Raw genomic sequence first — 15,896 nt, 5'->3', positions numbered from 1 at the left:
AGGCTCCGAGGGAGGGAGGGAGGCAGCCAGCATCCCCCGCACCGCCGCGGGGCTCCGGGTCCGCTCGGTTCCTTGGCGCTGCCCGCCCGCGCAGCGCATCCCGAGCGGCCGAGCCCAAAGCCGCGCTCGGGGAGCGGCGCAGCATCCCCGCCAGAGCTCTCCCAGCCGCTTTCCTCCGCCCCAGACACCGTACGGGGGCTACGGCCGGGCATCTGGGGAGTCTGTCCCTAAAGCTAAGGCTCAGACTGAATTGGTAAAAAAAGGCTGTCTTGCTTTACACGTGCAACTTCAAAGCTTTGACTTTAAGCGGCAGAAGCATAAAGTAATTTTCATTTCCCACTGGTCTGGAGTGAATTGAGTTCTGTACACATTGTTTACCTTTACATTAAAAGAATGCAAAAACATGAGGGAAAGGAGCTAGCTATTTCCTCTGTCAAGCCTCAAAACATTACCGAAGTTGTGGAGACAGATTTACTGCTTTCCACTTCCCTCTTGAGCCATGGAGATACTTTAATTTAGTTGAGCTGTAAATATACTAGCTAAGAATTTATCAGTTTACTAAATAAGCCATGATTTACAAGCTAGCACAGGTAGCTCTAGACAAGAGTATGACAACTTGTTTCATAAGAATGTAGTAAAGGTGTTAATGTTATTTGAGAACTTCATTCAAAGGTTAACAGAAGCAATAAACTGTCCTGTGAAGCTGCAAAGCAGTAAAACTACTGTAAAGCCAGATCTATTTCTGTATGAAGCTAAGATGATACTGCAACAAGCTGATCAGACAGTGGCTAGAAAGGACTCCTGCAATGAATGGGGGAGGCCCCTGAAATTACATCCTCCTTAACTAGAGGGAAAATTTTCAGTCCTATACAGCCTTAGCATATCGAACGCCTAAGTACTCGTGCTGTGTGAAAACTTGTCCTGTTTAACAGAACACCCTTTTAAGCTAACATCCCGCTCATCCCAGACCTTCCCACGCTTTGGTTCTGTAAAAACTCGGTATTCTCCAGGCGTCAGCCACTGGAGGGCAACGCAACCCATTTCTCGTACACCACGGTCATGCACACAACCTTTGAGCGGCCAATAAAGCCGATGTAATTAACAGACTGATGTGCTTTCAACAGCACCGTCTCTTGCCCAAGGCAAGTGTTGCACGCTGTGAAGTCATACTTTGGAGACATTAGGCTTACTTGCAAGCTTCGAGGCTAATTAATCGATTTTCTTTCATTTCAGTTGATACCAATGCAGACAGCAAAAATATGCCAGCTTGACCATTTTTACTTTGTGAAAAGAGACAAATTCAGAAAGTGAAACATGAAGACTATACACTATGCAAGGCTATGCCATTATGATACTATATTAAGTTACTCAGCCTGAAGAAGCTTGACATGACAGAGAAGACCACTCAGTCTTGCTGAATGGATATTTTCCCCTTCAGAAAAACAGAACTAAATGCACTACTGGATATTTGTTGTCCTTTCCCATTGATTTCATGTTGTGTAACTGCAAAGGAGATCAAACAACAATACACTTAAGAGCATTAAGTGCAAGGAAGCAGCTTTCATCAGTTTTCCTAATCAAGTGCCAGAACAGAAGTGCAATTATTCTAGAACAAACATGCTATAAAAATTGTTGTTTTTTTCCAGAGACCTTATTTATTTGGGGTTTTTTTCATAACATCCTCTGATGATTGGAATCTTCCTGCTGACTAGTTCTCCTTGCTGCAAAGTAGTATGAGGCTATCCCACAACTTTAAGGATTAACTGAGTCAATACAGCTGATGAAGTGCAGAGGGATTTAGGTTTAATTAATGTACTATCCTTTTGGCTGCTCTCTTCAAGACAGGTGCCTCAACAGCAATTTGTCTCATTCTTTAGATGCACTGAAATATTTTCAAAGCAGACTTACAAGAGTGTAGCAACAGCTGTAATAAAGTTTAGGGTTTTGAAAGTAGCTCAAGGCAGCTGCTTCAACTTTTAGTGGAATAAGGCTAATTTCTGAAGATTGTCTGGTAATCCTGCCTTCCTAATCAGGAATGCCTTCCACCTCCCTCCCCTGTTATTAAGCAGATCACATCCAAAAGCCTGCAAGCAGCGGCCTTTACTATTGGATGTAGATCCTCTTCTTTCCCTGTATTTCCAAAAAATTTGAGGAGCCTTGAGCTTCTGAGGGCCTCCTGGTGGGCATCACCCCCTTCAGAAGTAACCCCCACAAGGACATCTGACCACATGCAGACCAGATTATCACTTCAACCATGCAAAAGTAACTTCACCCTTGTCTCTTGTTTCAGAAAGGCTGTGGATAAACATAGCAGACTTGACCACCTCCAACAGTTGTGGAATTTGAAGCTGAAGGCCTAGCAGCTCTTACTCACAGTAGCACTTACTTCCCAAGGCCTAGCAGCTCTTACTCACAAGCACTTACTTAATCCAGAGGATTAAGACCCATTGACTTCACTTAGGGACATACCAACTTGTTACTCTCTCCCACAAGACATGGACCTTTCTTGTTTTTGACCCTAGGACTTGCAACTCTGCTATGCAATTTATTTTGCACCAAACTATTCATGCTACAATTAGTAGTATTAATAACAGACCACTGTATCTCATAGCCTCTTCATTTAGCGTGTTTAGCTACATCAGATTTTCAATGTCCTAATCATATTGATCTTAAATCTGCATCACACAATTGTTTAGGTTAGAAAAGATCTTTAAGATCCTCTAGTCCAAGCATGAACCCAGCACTGCCAAGTCTTCTGCCAAACCATGTTCCAAAGCACCAGAACTACTCATTCCTTAAGCATCTTCAAGGATGGCAACTCAACTACTTAGATCCTTGTGGAATTTAAACATTGTCTAACACACCTTGCTTGAATTCTGAGGCATGAGACACTTTCTGCAGGAGTTTAATACTGTTTCCCAACTGTGCTTTACAAGTTCAATGAGTCAGACATGAGTTATAAACTCCCTTATAAAAAGCTCATTCATTTCTTCAAGGCTCTTACTTCACACTATTTAACGAGGTTTCTTCTAAAAAAAGATGTGATTAAAGTTTGACAAAAATAAAAGGATTTTATAGCTTTCTCTCATCATTAAGATAAACCAGACTTGATGCCCTGACAAATTCTCATGGCATTTATTATCACTCAAAAAGCAATGAGTTATGGTTTAATACTCTTACGTCACTGGGCCTGCAAAGATGACATTTTTCCATGTGTATCTGTCTCCTTAATGTCTGCTCAGTAACAGTCATAGCTTCTGCATGATTGAGTAAATAAAGCATTGTGAATTCTGTAGTGTTTTGAAAGACAAGTCACTTGGGATGCTCGTCAACTGTCAGAAGTCACAAGAGAACTCATGCTGAAATTTTGTTACTTTTCACTTAAGTAGATCAGTGAGATAGTTACTACTTCTAGCTTGGTGATGTGCTTGATTGCTCCAACATGTGTTCCATTTTTAAGAACAAGTGATTATAGAGCAGTTAAGCCCCTCACAGAAACATCAGAACTACAAGCTATGAGAAAGAGCTAGTTTGTACAGGAGAAGTTCACCAAAGACTTCATGTAATTTAGAATTAAAGCAATGTTAAGAGTGTTTACAGTCAAGAATCATACTTCTGATTCTGCACACTGTTTGCAGGACTAGGATCTCGTACAAGAAAGTGCTAAAGTACACTGAGGTAAAGAAGCTGCCCCTATTAGAGAACAGAGTTGGCTACAATCTCCAGGGGTCCCCTCACCTCAAGCACTCTGTGCTTCTAAGCTTAGACAGTCACAAGTCAAAGTTTTAGCAGCCATACAAAGTTCCATGAATGCTCCCAACTGAACTGACAGTTTTAAATTGAGACATATGAAAGACAGCTTTCCTCAGAGTGAGAGCCTCACCAAAAGCCTCCAAACTTTCTCATTTATGAAAACATGGCATTTTTTAATTGGTCAATTAATTAATTTAATTTAATTGGTTTAATTAATTAAGCCTCAAAGAAGGAGTTATCAAAGCAAACACCCGAGAAGCTAAGAGCTGTATTTAGAGAGGTGGCAGACAAGTTTGGACTTTTCCTTGCACTGAAATGCAAATTTGGCCCTCAACAAGCAACACGGATTCAGTAACACGCTCACTTTCTTGGGATAACACTTTTTTCACAGGATTACCATAACAAACTGAGCACCAAAGATGACACCAGGTAAGGAGTTCTGCACTTGAGAATTGTCAACAAGTTTACATACAAACAATGACTCTGAAGCGTGACTAAATGAGTTTGTTTTACCTGAAATATGCTATTTCTTGCACTATTTTCATAGCTGCTTTCACTGTTCAACAGAAATGCAATTCAAAGTTAATCTGGAAGTGCATAAGGTAGGAGTTCAAAGAGGCAGAGCACAGCATGCTGCCAACAGGGGATGCAGGGCATGAACTTCAGCTACCAGGTCCTCCAAGAGAGCTTTGTTCCACAGGACTGGGATATCTTGACCTTGAGTTATAACCAGTTCATGGGAAAAAAACCCTGATGAACAGTGTTATGGTTTTAATTCTTAAGAATTTAGAAAATTGCCACAGTGTTCAACAATGAAACATTGTAGGCAAACATTCCAACATACTCATGTCTGAACAAAGGAAGATATGGCAGATTTCACAGTGGAGCTTTTATTTTCTAGCTCTTCTATTATCAAAAGTAATTTTAAATATGCTTCCTTCTCTGTAGATCCATGTCCTGCAAATTAAGAGGTCTTTAGATCATCTGCATGCAAATACCAGAGTTGATAATAGCAGCAGCCTTATAGAAGTTAATACACAGTTGCAAAACACTTTTCAGTTCTCTCAATCAGCCTGCAAGAACTGTTCTGCTTTAAGTTGCTGGAAATGATGTGTCTCTTTCATTTGCTAAAGGAGAAACAAATATGACACAGTATTCCAGACCAAATGACACTTAGCCTAAATCTTAGGAGTAAAGCAAGTTGCATCAAGAAATGAAGCTAATATTTCCTTTAAAAAGTTACATTTAGTAGATGGGGTTTTAGATGTGTTTTACTGCAAGCTGTTTCAGTTCTGTAAACAGCACCATGGATGTTAGTAATATTTATCTTTCAAGAACTTCAAGCTTTCAGTAGGTACAGTTAACATGTGTGGTACTCAATTAACTTTGATCATGAAAACATGAACAAATCCTGTCAACTTTAATATGGCAGTTAAAAAGCTTTCTTCAGCTTTCCCAAGAGAGTGCCTTGCAGTTTGAGGCCAACCAGAACTTCTCTTTACTAAAAATGGTCCTTTGTAGGTGACATTAATAAGTGCAGGGCTTCCACAATAATGCAAAAGTTGAGTAGGAAAAAGGAGAAAAGTACTGTACATTTTTACCAGGGACTTCACTGGCACTGAGCTTCTCAGCCAGTAGTATCTGATAGGGTGCTTCCATCTAGGGTAACAAGGAGCCCACGACAAATTCTAGTCACAGAAGGTGGTTGTTAGCTTCAACATACACAATACACAAGAACACATGCACAGCAACCTTCAGACTATGACTGGGGAATGCTTCTCATGCTGGAAGAAAGAGCTCTGTGCATTTCCATCATTCCAGGCATTAGGAGCCCTACAACAGGTCTTGTACGCTAATGGGCTACCATTGTGTACACTAACATTGCTACCATGCAACACCACAAGTGGACAACAAATCAGTGCAGTTATTTACTGAAATGCTATTGCAGATATCTAAGTGACTACTCAGCCAGTTCAAGCCCCTCCACTTACCAGCTTGTGAAGCAAGACACAGCATTATGCGCTGTCCCAGGGAAGGTACTGTTTTTCTTACAGACTAAAGATGATATGAAACAGAAAAGCTGGAAGTAAACTCAGGTCTGATATTTTAACTCATAGGTACATCCTCCAAGTGCCTTTATGGCTGGCTTGGATTTTCTTAGGAGTTCTTATGGCTTGGGGTGGGTTTTTTTTGCTTTGTTTTGTTTTTTTAAAGTAGTTGCATGTGGAAAACGTGCAAAGATAGTAAGTGAGCAAAAAAACAGATTAGAGTTTTTCATACAAGATTTTATTCTTAAAAGTTAGCCTGAATTTGTATATGTTTACAGCTAAACTTATAGTGAAAAAAAACCTCATGTTCAGCTCAAGCAACTTGACATAGCTACAGAACAGTTCTACTGTGAGTCAAACTTAGGACAGTGGGAGTTAAAGCTCTTGGATAACTCCCCTGTTCAAGTCAGAACATAAAAAGACATCCATACCTTTGTAGCAGATGTTTTAGAGATGCACAGCAAGAACAGCTATTTTATGCACTACAGTGAGTCAGTTTTGAAGATAGGATTATTTTTTTTCTGTGCAAGATACAGACCAATAAACAAAGTCAGCCGGAGACAGTAGCTCCAAAATGATATTAAAAGGAAATGGAGCTTCAGAAACACAAGAGAAGACCAAAGGAATATTTTTCTCTGGATTCCAAGATGCAAGGAGGAAGTTGTCATCAATCAAGCTAACAGATATTGCACAGGAAAGTAAACAGACACAGGTCTGTAACTTCCCTCCTCCTCTTTAGAGCTATGCAATGTGTTGATTATCAAAATTAACAAGTCTAAGAAGGCTATTGTTAGACAGGAAAGTTAGCCACTGGGACAATGCTCATGGACTTCTAACATCTCACAGTGAACTTCAAGGATTGCTGCAAAGATTCCTTCTATGAAATAGGAGCTCAGCTAAGCCAGAAGATAAGCTTGGATATGCTGGTCAATCCAAGGAGGATCAATCTGCGTGTAGGATGTAGCTACAGAAGAACTGCAGCATTCGAATAAATGCACAGATATTCACAGTATAGGTGGATCAGCAGCTCATACATGATTGTGTTAACAGACACACAGCATCAGTAGCTCTCACTTCACAAAACTGCATGCATTTATGAAAGACTTCTTGTAGCTTCAGGTGATGCAAAAGCAACTACTGAGGTTAAAGAAACTAGGAAAACCAGAATTCCATTTGCTTGGCCCTGTTTCATGTTAAGCATAAACAGGAATAGTATGTTCCTTGTGAAGTTTAGTCATTTCCTTGTGTTTATCCCAGATTGAAGCTAAATTTGACAACACTAAAAAAAAGTCTTTTTGAATAATCTTAAATTACTAACTAGAAAGTTCTTAGCTCTAAGAAATTCAGGGCAGAAAACACTGCTGCTCTTGAAGAGCAGCCTCGAATTGTAAATGGAATTGCATACCACAGAGACAGCTGGAGCCTGGATTTTTTTTGCATATGCCCAAATTCATTTGAATGAAGCAGCTAAATGTTGTCACGAACAAACAAAACAAATTCCTAGCAGAACATTAGAGACTTCAGAGAACTGAACAGCAGCAACCAGAATTACACTGCCTCAGGAGTTCAGCAGAAACTGTATACAAAGAAGATTAAGATGCACTCAGACACAAACACTGTATTTCTAGAGACAGAACAGAACTCTTACTCAGAGAAGGGATAAAAAGCAGATCCACCCAATAAAATTCACCTACCTCTGTATGAACAACAGACATTATTCAAAGAAAAAAAAAAAAAATTGTCAGAATACTCAGGTATGGGAAAGCAAAGATGCCTAGGTTGCTTATAGCCTAAATTAAAGTCTCCTTGGTGCATTTCTTTTTGCTTCTTGAAGTGACAAAATAAAGGCCTAGTGTTTCTATCCCCTCTAACAATCCTCATATGCAGCCTTGGTAAAACCACAAGAAGAATACTGGCCTAAAATATCTCTTCTCCATCTCCCAAATAATTTTCTACCTTCTCAATGTCAAAACCAAGTAGTTTCTGCTGATAATGCTGAACTAATAACACTGCACATGATCAATTCTTATGCTGCCTCAAGCTTCATAGCCACAAATGTCAGCTAAACTCCAAGGATGAACACATATCACTGGTCAGTAAAGAAGTTAATTCCTTTTTTCCCACCTCTCCAGCTTCCAAAGTAATATTACAAAAATATTAGGGGGACTAGTAATTGACACCAGTTCAAACAAGTGGTTTGTTGTTAGTTTTAGAGTTCCCATATTGCCTTCAACAAAAATGGTGTTTCTAGAAGCTTCACTCTTATCCAAACCCACTTGTGTATTTACTAGCAGTTTGTCACCAGAACTCAGACTTCAAGAAGGGTTTTATGGAGTATACAACATGTGTCTGATTTATAAGAACCAATGGCATATCTGATGCCTGAAAAAATAAATTTCAGGCAGCATATAAATTAGATCTAATAGCCTGACATGAAGTTGAACACTCAGCTTCAGCAGAGTTCAGCTGTTCAACACCAGAATTTTAAGTAGACAAATACTGCAGTTCCAGTAAGCTCAAGGAGCCTCCCAAGCTGTCACTCAGTTAAAATACAAACACTTCCTGTGAAATAGGTTTTTTCAAAGTTATTTAGACAATTTGCACTTCTCAGACTCAGTTCTCAGACTCAGTTTCAACCCTGGAAATTGAGTTCCATATGTTCCAGGTTTCCAACAGCTTCACAGATACTACAAAGACACGAAAGCATTCAAAAAAAAAAAAAGTCATCAATTTTTTCCAACCAACAGCACATGAACAAGTCCCACAAGAAACACCAGTTAAGGCAGCTTTGAAGGAGGGAACAGAGGCACTGGTTCAGTGAGAACTCAATATACCAGGCACTAGTGCTCTCTCTTTGGCATTACTTGGTTTTGATGCTCTGGGGAACAAGGTTTCTGCGATTGGTAATGCCACATGTCACCACTTCACTGCTCTTTTCACAAATTATTATAATTTTTAACTCCTGGATAGCATGGCCTACCAACTGTCAGTCAAGTTCAAAACACATGTGCACATATTAGAAAACAATTCACAAATCTTCAGCACTTGAGACAGTGTAGAGGGCACTGGATTTAGAGCTACATATTTAACATAAGAATTTTCATACGCAAGGCAACAGTTCAAATGCAAGTTCATTGGGCGAACACATGAAAACACATCGTGTTCGTTCTATGTGAACTTTCAGCCTCTGAGATAAAAACTTTTAAATTAAGCTTCTTTTGAACTTTCTGCTATAGAAAAAAAATCTTTCAATACAACAAAAAAAATTTAAACCACAAACCATTGCATTTGACAATGCACAACACTAATTCTACTCCCGTCTTACTTACAGGAACTGCAAATAATGAGACTGGATCAGGGATTTGACTGTTTAAACAGTTTATAGAAAGTGAACATGAGGTGGCAGAAGCTACAGCTAAATTTGATTCTTATACTTCAAACAAGAATAAGAATCCCTCCTGTGAATAATCCCACTGCTCAAGGAAGATCCTGGAATTCTAGCACTTTTGTCAGATACACCTTGGATAACCATGACTAGTAATCCCATCTGTGGGCCATGTACATAACTATCAAGTACAACATATCTGTTGTGTGATTAGTGGAATATTTCAAAAACAGACATCAGAAATCTCCTTAGCGCAGCTGACAGCCACAGCTAATCCTGAGAAGAAAGCAGCTACAGCCTTCTTGCCTCACACCTTTGAGGCTTGTTTCCCTGTATTAATATTGGTTGGAGCTAAAAATATCTTTGGCACATCATAATTCTGTTAGCATTCTGACACCCAAGTGCTTTTTTCCTTTCTGTAATGCATCTGTTCTATAACAATTCATTAACAGCTTTAAGCATATCAGCTGCAAGCACAGCTGATCTTGATTTCTAAAAGAACAATTTAAACAAGAAAAATAAATGAGTTTCCATTATATGCTCATGATTTAAAGCTGTTTTCTTCTACTAAAAGCCCAGAGGCCTATAACACTGGCTTCAAGCCAACAGTAGATTACAAAGATTTACTGCACACAGAGTGACCTTCTGCTCTAAATCACTCCCAAACCTGTTGTTCTTAATTCTGTCCACCCCCAGTTCAGTCTAATGCACAACAAAAGCAGCTGCCCATTGTACAGTTACCTAGAGAGAAGCATCTCCTCCAGCGGCGACACAGAGACATGATGTTCATTCCTTCTTGCACTGGCTGCATGGAGATGAAAACAGCAGTAGTCCTTCAAAGATCTCTACAGCATTAGCAGGTCTCAGAGCTGATTAAAGTGATCCCCATGGTAATCTGTGAAATATATGTTTGCACTTGCAAACTGCTCTGCACTGGACTCACAGAGGGCAAGTGTGCACTAGGTGCCTGTGTATAGCCATGCACAGAGACAGCTGTGGTTTTCACTGAAACGTTCTAATACGTTTCAACCAGGGGAAAAAAAAAGAAAATTCAACATTGTCTTGGATTTCGGCACCTGAAACAATGACCTGTTCAGTTACTGGACTCTGACCCCTCCTCCCCAACTCTACCAGGTTTCAAAGCAAAATTTCTTAGTGAAATCCTAGTAGAAATGTTCTGTTCCTACCAGAGATGCTACCTGTGATGTTACAGGTCATGAGACCCACTCACCTCTGCAAGTATAAAGGGTTATTTTTAACTTACTTTTCTTTGCTTCCAAACAAGGTTAATAGCAAAGTATTTTGGCTGTCAAATGGAAAGGTTAGAAATTATTTCAGCTATCACTTCAGCCCATAAAACCCCCTCTCCCTTAAGAAAAGAAAGCATAGTTTTCACTTTCTTTTCACCCATAGTAAACCCATTATTATGTGCCTCTCTTTAAAGTTGTATCTACTTATGTTGGATACATCTTGGATAACCATGACCATTAGTCCTATCTGTGGGTCATGTACATAACTATGAACAGCTCTCTAAGCAACTTCCTCCCTGGCAGTCTGTCTCCCTTCTTCCCACCACCCCCCTCCAAACCACTTGCTCGCTTTCTGGATAGAGAATAGAAAAGAAAACATCAGCACCTTGTTTTAAGCCTCAGAAGAGAGCCACAGGAAGAAGCAAGGACTTGGCTTTTTGAACAGTACCAGGAGTGACCATCCCAGCAAAACACTGGATCTGTAGAAGATTTCCCTGCGGTCATGAGGCCCACTGGAGCGGTACATATTCCATTTTTGTCAAGGGAGTACAGTTATGCTAGGACAGCTGTGCACTGTGAAAAAGCCAGCCCACACTAGTGTGGGGAGATGGGAAGAGCCTCCAGTGGCTGTTAACTGCCAACAGCAGCACCTTGGCCAGTTCAGCCCTCCTGAAGCTACCAGCACACCAATGTTGGTGGCACCATCAGCTGTGGGGTTTAGCTCTGTTTATGCCTGTGCAGAGGCAGGCTCCAGATATGAGGGGTGCATCAAGACCATCTCTTTCCACCAACAGGAAGCTGCATGCACCACCTGCCAACTGGCACAACAAAGGCTGGCAAGAGATAATCAAATATTTATGAGCAAGATAATGACAGGAAACCATGGAAGACACTGGTAGCTACAAGAAAGCACTTTTCCCTCAGGAGAGGAAGGTAACTCTAAAATTTTAGGTGCTCTTATCCAGCTTTCATTAGGGAAGCATGTTGCATAATGCATGAAGAAAAACATCAGAGAACAATGTTTGAGAACATTATCTATTCCCTACACAGATGCATCCATGAGCAGATAATGTTGTATCTGCCCTCTGCATAAAGTTGCAGTTTAATTTCCTTGCTAAAAATACAGTAGAAGCTCACCAGCTGACTACACCAGCTTAGCCTAGATGAGCAGTTCTCTACAATGGGACATATAAATGACCTGTTTTGAACCCAAACTTCTTATCTCACCTTTTCCAGGCTGGTGAGGTCTGACAGCAGACTGAAGAGGCACCTCCAACACAGCTAGAAAAGAGTATAGCAACAGCACTAGAACAGCCAAGCCCAAAATCTGCCAGGTAGGATCTGCTTACTGTCCTGGGCTCCTACTTACACCCTACGGCCTCATCCCAGCCATCATAGCCACACTGAATCTACCTTATTTCAAAGCTTCCTAAATCTCTTTACATCCTTCAATGGCTTGTGTAGATTTCTCCAACCTTCTCTCAGAGCAAGTAGAACATGCGCAAGCCATATACAGGATACTCAAGAACCATTAGGATGCATTTTAAGCCAGTACTGTTGGCATATTTACCATCAAGTGTGCTGCCTTGCATCAGTACTGCTTTTTATTATTGGAAATCCCTTCCATGCATAATGCTGAGTATCACTGACTCAGTGCTGGCAGCTCCAGGCATTGACAAAAAATGAGTCAGACATCAAAACATTAGAAAAGCTTTTTTTAGGCATCATAATGTTCAGAGTTTTGTAGTTTGAGGCTTGATTTTCGTCCTTCAAATACATAAGTATTCCCTCATCCCTGACCCTTTAGAGTAAACACATCATGTGTTCAGGATTGCCTGCAATTACAGCTTGATTGTTCTGCAATGCAGGCTCCTCTCTCCCCACACACTGCTTGAAAGTGAGCTAGAAGCTTGACATAATGCTGATCAGAAGTATCATGAAAGCACTTTTATTTTTGCTTTAATGCTGAAGACAAGGTTCATCTCTGATGTAATAGATATATTTGCATAAAGTTTAGGGAAAACTTTCCAAAAACAAGTAATCTTGGGTCCAACACTCATTCTAGTAAAACAGACTTGAATATAAGTTGCTTTTTTGTGTACATTTCCCTAACAGGTTTTTGCTCATTTAGTATACCTAGTGTGCATATAAAAGGATTAGACTAAAACCAGAAGCTTACAAGCAGGACAGAAAGATGGATAACCCTTTCCTTCCTCAGGGAAACTGTTCAGACCTGAGCAAACTTATTAACAACCACAGAGAATGACTAAATATCAGATCAGTTTATTACATGTACATCTGTATCTGCTCTTAAAGTCATCTTGTGATTGTCATTTTTTTTCCTCACAATCAGAACTACATGCTAGGGGATAAGCCAGCAATGCCCAGCTGAGATGATTCACTAAGGAAGTACCAGCAAACAGCAACTACTTTAGACAGTTACCAACATGAGCACATGAAAATGAAATTTCTAACCACCTAGCTCACAAGCATTCACCCAGTCTCAACACATCCATCCTCCAGCACCACAGACAGGTACCAAGACATACCATTCATAACACTGAGCTATTCTTCATCCCATTATGCATTTTATTACTGAATGAGCCTTTAGATTTCACCATGACCACTTAATCAGTTCCCGAACATTTTGGATTCCCAGAAATCTAGCCTCAAAAATTTATGGAAGTTTTGACCCTTTCCTGGCCTTTGTACTCACAAACCCAATAATGTCCTTTAGTAATCAGTCCATACCCTTGTGGAATACACTAGTTACTGAAAAACTCCTCTTTTACCATTATAGTACAGGCCAGAACAATTTTTTGAAGGGTCATCCCTAATCAGGCAGAACACAAGCTTCCTTCTCATTCTCCATCTCCCACATTTTGGTCACAAAGGCAGCCTACAGCTCTCCAAGAGCCTGCATCAGCTTCTTTGTGGCCCACACCTGCTGCAGCAGGCATCACTGCCCCCAACAGCAGTGCTTCCACTATTTCTGCATTCAGACTTAACTCACACAGCTGTGCTGAAAGCTGACTGCACCAAAACATGAAACACAGTAGGCATTGCTGCCATCCTCTGATGTCACTGCAGTTACTCTATATTTCAAATGTAACCTCACAGAAGTGCACAGAACTGTAAATGATCAGTGATCTAATTTTTGAACAGTGTCAATCAATTTTCAAAGCTTTGAAGCTGTCCTTATTATAAAATATTTTGAAATCAAATATGGAATTTCTATCAGTCTTCCATAAATTCTAGATTTTCAAATCTAGATCTACTTTCCTCCTAAAGTTCCAAGTCTCTAAAGGAGAAAATATTTGTTAAACAAATGCAGAGCAAAACTTCAGTCCAACTGCAAATATGCATATAGCCACAGTTAGCACTGGGGTTTTTTGTTTGGTTGGTTGGTTTTTTTCTTGTTTGGTTGGGGTTTTTTATTTGTTTTGTTTTTTAAAAAAACTTGAAAGCAATTTTTTCTTACTTGCTCAATGTAAATTTCTTGTGAAGGCTACTACAGGACACTATCAGCCCATGCTGAAACATCTCCAAGGGGACTGAATATTCAGACATGCTGGCCCAGCAGTGAAACCATGGTCTGATTTACTACTAGTGTTGGTCACAACACTTATGAGCAAAACTGAGGCTGTTTGTTGGAGACCACACAATAGGAGCTCATTTAGACAACACCCTGCCCTAGTAGTTAGTCCTGGCCCTTCCCCAGTATACACACACTGCTGGGGAATGAAGTGGATAAATGATTTCGAGTGGCTTGCTGTGGAAGTTCTTCAGTTTAAAGACGAAGTTTAGGTCTTAATCTCTGAAGTTCTGATAGGTCACTACATACCTAGCAAGAGCACAGATCAGAGTTGAACAGAATTGTTCAAGCTAATTTTATACAAACATCTTTCAGTGCATATTGTCCAATCACCAAAAATTCCCTTTAGCAGTCTACTTTCAATATAATATGGTTTTTTTACAATTAAGTTGAAGTTTCTTTCTTAGCAACTAATCAAGCTAGCAAAGTTAAGGACTAGAAGCTGAACATACATATCCTAGAGATGATGGCTTCAGAAACAGATCTGAAGACACAGGCTAAACATCAAAATGTCAACTTTTTAAAAAAAGTTTTCTACTCCTTTATGGTTTGATCTTTATTGGTGAAATGCAAATGCTTCTGAAGGCCAGAAATATATTTTTAACACAGTTCAGCATCATATTAACTGTGGGGAGTTCTAGGAAAAGGAGCTTTTCCTTCAGCAGGGAGTATGCGATCCCAAAGACTACTCTGTAGAGAAGTTTAAACTGCTTAACAGTATTAGATTTTAGACTCCAAGCCTCTCCTCTGCCTACACCCTCAAATATACAATCACAATATGCTAAGCCCCTGTAGCACCTTCATTCCACACAAACCAGGAGTGTGTATCTAGCACTGGAAGCCAGCAAAGTGCCCACAGCCACAAGTAGAGCTCAGAATGCTGCAAGCAGTTAAAAAACAAGTTTCACCCAATTAATAACTTGCAATAAAGCAAATATCGTTTCATTCTGTGTACTTCAGTGTAGAAAGAGAGTCAATACATTGGCCAGGTTCCTGGCAAGCCAATGAGAAGGATTACAAGCAAGAAACCAAATACCACAACTGGCTTAAGTGCATTTGTTCCTACTCTGGTGACTTCATCAGTACTGGCCACAAACCACACTAATTAGCAATTACTCAAGTCTTGTAGCAGCTAATGATTTCTCAAATCTGGAATGTACTTCTCTGCTGTTATATTTAGACATAAATTGTATTTGCTTTGTAACAATTTGGATTCTCGGCATCTTACAACAAATATGACATTTTGTTTAAACATTACATTAGAAAGCTTGTGTTCAATAATTTCAAAATAGATTTGGTATCACCAAAATTCATGGGATTTTTGTTGGGATGAACTGACAAGTTTTCCATTCATGACACCTCACCATCCCACCCACTATTAGCATAATTTCCATCGCATTCTAAAAGGTTAAAAATCTTCAGCACGCCGACTCAAAACAGATCAAATTGGTAGGGGTAGCATTTAATTACAAGATTTAATCCCTTCTGCCTGAGGCTGCTGGTTAGAGAACAGAGTGGCTGAAACCCTGGAAAAACAGCTCTTTTAGCATCAGTTTGTAAGTGGAATCAACTGATTTAAGATAATGACACTATTGTATCAAACCCCACTAGTTCAAGCTCAGTTTTCCCAGTCAGGAAGCCAACTTTTCAAATGCAGGTAATAAGCAGGGTAATAACTGCTACTGCCACTTGCATTTGAGAGTATTTTCCAGCCAAAAGTTAAGGTATGACCAATTAACATTCCATAACTGGATGTCGGTCAAGTTCAGAAACCTGCTTTTTGCCCACCTCCAGGATTTATCCCTTTAAGATTTTTATAAAGCACCTGTTCAAAAGAGTCCTGAAGTAACACTTCCATTGAGCAC

The 15,896-nt window shown here is 39.9% G+C and overlaps 1 protein-coding gene across 1 annotated transcript in view; it reads right to left on the bottom strand.

Annotated features, from left to right (window-relative positions):
• The window catches only part of ATP8A2 (ATPase phospholipid transporting 8A2), a 311,266-nt gene that overhangs the window by 276,664 nt on the left and 18,706 nt on the right, over positions 1–15,896 (bottom strand). The window lies entirely within an intron of this gene.

Source organism: Parus major, chromosome 1, assembly GCF_001522545.3.
Source record: "Parus major isolate Abel chromosome 1, Parus_major1.1, whole genome shotgun sequence".
In the NCBI taxonomy this organism is placed as follows: domain Eukaryota; kingdom Metazoa; phylum Chordata; class Aves; order Passeriformes; family Paridae; genus Parus; species Parus major.
The sequence above is the reverse complement of the archived record's forward strand: the minus strand, read 5'-3'. Positions and strand labels throughout refer to the sequence as shown.